This window comes from Anoplophora glabripennis, unplaced genomic scaffold, assembly GCF_000390285.2.
Source record: "Anoplophora glabripennis isolate ALB-LARVAE unplaced genomic scaffold, Agla_2.0 scaffold123, whole genome shotgun sequence".
Classification (NCBI taxonomy): domain Eukaryota; kingdom Metazoa; phylum Arthropoda; class Insecta; order Coleoptera; family Cerambycidae; genus Anoplophora; species Anoplophora glabripennis.
The window spans coordinates 754,024-760,157 of NW_019417073.1; positions in this window are offsets into that span (position 1 = coordinate 754,024).

Here is a 6,134-nt window from a genome sequence, read left to right on the forward strand (position 1 = left end):
GTTTTTTGAAAAATGGAACCATAATAATGTTGTGCAGCTTTTGTTAAGGTTTTAGAGGATAAATAGTTTCTTTACTATTTTCAAATAAATATTATATGCCGATTTTCACGTATTCTAATACGTCGTATCCCGCATACTAAGGTTAACACTAGCGATGTGACAGCCATGCCTGACTGTTACATCGCTAGTCGACTAGGCTTAAGGTGGCCATATCCCTGGCCGAGAAATAGTCAAACTTCTGGCATTTTTAGGTACTGAAATCTTGAAATATAAAACGTGTAGAACAAAAGTAGGCACAAAAATAAAATCCTTGATGTTCTGTTTATTCATTGAAACTATTTAAATTTACTCAAATAAAATAATAACTAAAAAAAAGCGTTTGTAAAACATGCATTTGCTGTTATCCTAACCCCACATTTTAAGAATTATTTTCACGTACTTATAAATAAAAGTAAACAATGTAGGACTAAGCAATTACCTAAATGGTATAAGAATATTTACATGTGGAGTTATACAGGTTCGGAAAGTCCCCATGGTACATCGGCCGTTACGTGAGAGCGATAAAGTCATAGAAATCCGTGCGATAGACAAGGATGGTTACATTGAAGACGTTTCATAATCTGAATAGTCACTCCCACTTCTAACCCGAAACGGGCGGTAACTATTCAGATTATGAAACGTCTTTACTATAGCCATCTTTGTCTATCGCACGGATTTCTTTACTTTACTTTGTCGCTCTCATGTGGATTTTCCAAGCCCTGTATATAAAAAAGTTAGTATTTTCGTAGATTTCAGTACCTAAAACCTTGATGGTTTGATCGTTTTTTACACCCGTTTATTCGTTTTACTGCGGCGTCTTTGAAAATACTCAGGTGGCATAACATAACATTCCTATTATTTGATAAGCTTTAGATTATAGTTATTAAATGTTTGAAATTATTTGTCTTTGCGGAAAACACTATTTAAAGAATATAGCGCCCTTTACTTTAATATAATTATACAATTTATTTAAATGTTTTTTTGCTTCAATTATTATTTGTACATTTTAATTTGAGTAAAAAATAAAAATTAACTTATTTGTTTTTAAATTAATAAAATGGACATATCATTTTAAATTTTCATTTTGTATAATTAATAATTATTAGCTACATATGTATTTAGTCAGTGACTATAAAAAGAATTCTTATCATAGTCACTGATTTACTAATAATACTATCAATTATAAGTATTTTAGAGAGAGGAAGAGTAATATTTCAAAATTTAAATAATCACCCTGTAACTATAATCAAAACTTTGAAAGATAACTATGTATGACATACGACCTATATCATTACTTTATTTGGACACATATTTCTTTAGTATATTTTTACAAAAATACCTTCGGTACAAATATTCATTTAACTCATTGCATAGACCAAAATTTATAAATATAATTGGAATCAATTACAACACAATTAGATTTAAAAGCAACGAAAAGTGTCCAGTTGCAAATTCAATGCATATTGAACTGACCCTTGCACCATGTCCATCTCGCTCACTCTCTCTATAAACTGGTGGACTGATTCAGTCATTATTTCCGATTCTTCTATCGGTTGTTTAATTCTATTGCACACAGCATTTTGTAAAGAATATTTAAGCCCCGGAATCTTGGTGAATCGGGGTCAGTCCTGGGCCAGTCCGGGGGCCAGTCCAGAGTCACTTTGAGAGCCAGTCGATGGCCAAGAGCCAGGTTACCGTTTTGTCCTCCACAAGAAAAGTAACCCCTCAGGGGTGTAAGTATGTGTTTATATAATAAAAATGAAAAAATCAATTGATTTGCCTATTTGTTTTTACCCTCTTAGCAGTCAAGCGAGTAACCCGAGAAAATAATATATATTTTTTAATACTCCAGTCGAATTAGATCATAAAATCTGAAAAATTGAAAAAATTATTAGTAGACATTTTATTACACTTTATGACGGAGAAGGGTATGTAGAAGGATATCAAAAAAGTAAGTCGAAAGAAGTGACGTTAAGTTGGCAAATTACTTTACGTGTTTTTTATCTTTTTTTATTTCCCACGTAGTTCTAGAAGATCTATAGGATTTAATAACAATTAAATTTTCTTCAATTTAAGATACCTAGAGTCATTTTTCACTAATTTGTTAACTATAAAATAAAGATTGAACGCGGAAATATCAGTTTTCGAAAATTGCGCATTATTATTGCAAAAAGCGATGGATGTTGCTGAAATTTGTGAAAAAGACTGTCAATTCAATGACCAACATGTGTGCCAAACGCCGATTTAATTGACTGTGAAATTGCTTCAACTATTTGTTAATTAATTTCGTTTGTTTTGTTGCAACTAATTGTTTAATTACTAAACGTTAATTTTAGAAGTTAACATCGCAGATATAGGTTATAAATTGATCCAAAGAAACGTATCGGAAAAGAAAAATTTAAAAAAATTGAAATTTTGTTGACCTTTACAACTATCAAAGTAGGACGTGCAATATAGCGCTATAAACAAATCGTCTCAAGGACAGGCAAAAGTCGCTCGGGAATTCGCTCTTTTTGCATGAAATAGAGGCTTATTTTTACGGTTATTTAAAAAAAAGAGAGAGAAATCACCTACGCTTTAAGAGTTAAACTTTTTTTTCAAAAAGTTTTAAATTGATAGTTTACCTCACGCGCTTCCGTGAGCGACGTTCACGCGTGCAGACCGTTGATTAACGTTAACTTTTACTGCTGCTAGCGAGCGCGTTTATTACATGACCTCTCAATGTAAAACTTTCTGAAAATCAAACCTTTTCCTTAATTGCCTTTCTAATTTTACCTTTTCTTCTTGTATTTTCTCTAAATTTTAACACTCTGTATAGGATATAGGTTTATAGGAACTTTCTTTCTTATTTTATTTGGTCAAGGAAACTCCCCCTGAATTTTTTCGCAATATTAATGGGACACCCTGTATATTGTACATACATGTAGGTATAATAAAATATATTTTAAATCAGTTTTCATTTCCAGGCATTTCCAATATCAACTAGCATATCGAACATACCGATGTTTCAAGAACTATATCAATCTTCTTTATCTACAAATTACCATTATACCAAAAAGAAAAAATTGTAGGAGGCTCATACTTTGAAATATTGAGTTATAAGACTTGCTCTGGTTCTGCCAGTGGACAAACCTAAAACGGTCCCCAACAGTTACCTACCCAACCATAATGTGAATATACACGGTGACTCATTTTAAATAACGCATTGCAGTGACTTCTTGGGAAAGCACTATCAAGAAAAACTTTTTAGACAGTAGTTATAGGGTTCTGAGGGGACATTCGATGGTGACCTTGACACAAAAATCAACCGTAGAGGTCATTTGAAAATCAATTGGATTTTTAGATATGAAGATATATTTCCGACACCGAAAATGGATAGACCGCAAAAATTTTACGTTCAAGTATGTCTATGCTACGGGTTAAAGTGACCCTAATGGGAGCAAAATAAAGTTCTGAATAACAAGCACTTACGACGAAGGATTCTTGTTGAAAGTTTTATGGTTTGATGGGATCATACGATAATGACCTTGATTATAACCTAGAGGTCAAAGTTGAAGGTTCCTTGAAGGTCAAATCAAGTTACAAAATAGCAGAACCCTGTTTGCAGCCTCATTAAGCTAAATAGTCCAAGCATTCTGTCACGGATTAACGTTAAATTTGCAGAAATTATTACCTGCACAAAAAAATTATGACCGTATAGAAAATTAAATTTTAAATTGAGTTTCTTATTCTTTAAACTCGATCCAAAATGGCGAATATGGTTAAAAAAAATCGCAAAGTTGCAAAAAATGGTTTTTATAAAATAACTAAAAACCTATTGAAAAATTTTAAATGAGAAAGTTGTAGGTTTTGAGAAGATCTATCGACTGATTTTTTGTAAGTATCGATTGCTTAGTTACTTTTCGAGATATATCGAAAAAACCGTTAAAAATATTCTCTTTTCTCTTCTTTTCTAACTTGTTTGCATTTGTTGCTTGTTTAAAAAAAGGCGCTCTCGAAAATTGGCTAGATCTTCTCAGCGGATAGCCCTACAGTGAAGTTTTTTGGTTTATTTTCTTCGTAAAGAGTTATATTATCATGCTGTTAATAAATGTTGACGATTTTATTAATTTTAAGGATCAAAAAATGACTGAAAAAGTTGCACTTTTTTTGGCTAAGTTTTTTTCAAATAACTATTTCAATTTTTATTTTATGAAAATGACTTTTAAAGAAAGAAACTACTGACATTTTTTCACGAATTTAAAAAAACATGTTTTTCTACGACTTTCTGAAGCCGAGATAATTTTTTTATTTAAAAAAAATTGAGGACGCAATTAACATTTTACAGCGATTCGCTTGATGGAGGTTAATATTGAATACTTATATTTAGAAAAAAAAAATAGTATGTTTACTTGATTTTTAATATATAATTTACTTGATTTACTTGATTACTTGATTTTTAATATATAATTGAGTAATAAACTGAAGCGTGCAATCAAGTAAACATATCATACTATTTTTTTTTTTAAATATAAGTATTCAATATTAACCTCCATAAAGCGCATCGCTGTAAAATGCGAAAAGTAACAAAGCAATCGATACTTACAAAAAATCAGTCGATAGATCATTTTAAAACCTACAACTTTCCCATTTAAAATTTTTCAATCGGTGCTATATTTTTTTAGTTATTTTAGAATAACCGTTTCTTGCAACTTTGCGATTTTTTTTAACCATGTCCGCCATTTTGGATCGAGTTTAAAGAACAAGAAACTCAATTTAAAATTTAATTTTTTATACGGTCATATTTTTTTGTCCAGGTAATAATTTCTGTAAGCATTTCTCTATAATGCTTGGACTAAAAGTAAGATCGTTATGGCCCAGCCAGTCAAGGCAAACTTTTTTCTTTAAATCCTTCTATATAAATATAATAATAATAATAATAATAATGATAATAATTATTATAATAATAACAAAGGTCTTTATTATCTACATAGGTATAAACAAAAATTAATTACGTAAGCAAAAAAAAATCATTGGGAAAAGGGCAAGTTTCAGCTTGACTAGCGAAGTAGCAATCTGTTCTTCAAACTAACTCGTAAATTTGCAAATATCTTTGAAGACAAAACTACTACAATTGACAGTTAATTGAAAATATACATAAGGGCTCTAATGGATAGCGACCATGGTGACATCAAAAATGTATTTTTTAAACCTATTCAGCGACACATACTTAGTACAATTAGGTACTATTTAGAGCAACATGTGGAAGTAGAAATAGCATACATAATTTTAATTGTTAATATATTAGTTCCATGATAACCAATAGCTGTGCTCTTGATATCAGAGGTTATTTGTAGAACTTCAATTCGGTATTAGTATTTGACATTTTGGTATTTGTCTCATAGTAAGAAATAATATCATTATTTGGAAGTAACTGAGGAATTGAATAGAATAAATGATTAATATTATCTAGATTGGATAAATGAATTGGTAAATCACACGGTTGTTTGTGGCATCCCTTTAATAACTTTATGGTAGACCAAAGCTTTTCCTTTGCTGTTACTGAAAGCAGCACTTTCTTTTCGTTGCGAATTGCTAGTGTTACCATATTCCTCAATTTTTTTAATTTGTTTTGAATTTTGTTTAACTTTTATGAGTGATAATAATTAAGGTACAAGAAATTATTTCGTGACCACTTATTTGTGGTACACTTTTAACTTCTCAGTTATAAGCTCTTCTGATGTTACCAAAATATAATCGAGTAGAGTAGCAGTATATCGCGTAATTCTAGTGGGTTGATAACTGCTTTAATGATAACCCTTCAAATACAGTATTAACAAATAGGACTATCAAAATCCAAAAGATCAACATTAAAATAACCCATAATTAAAACATCGTTAACTGTTGCACTGTTGATATTACATTTGATACCGTCTCCTCCAATATGTTAAAAAATTGCTTAGAATTCAAATTAGGCGACTTAGGAGAAACAAAGCGCTATGACGTTCGACTTTTTAAATCCATAGTTGTTCAATGTCCTTACTAGAACCGATAATTATATCATATTTTATAGAATTATGCAGACCTACCATCCCTATCTACGAACACAAAATTGT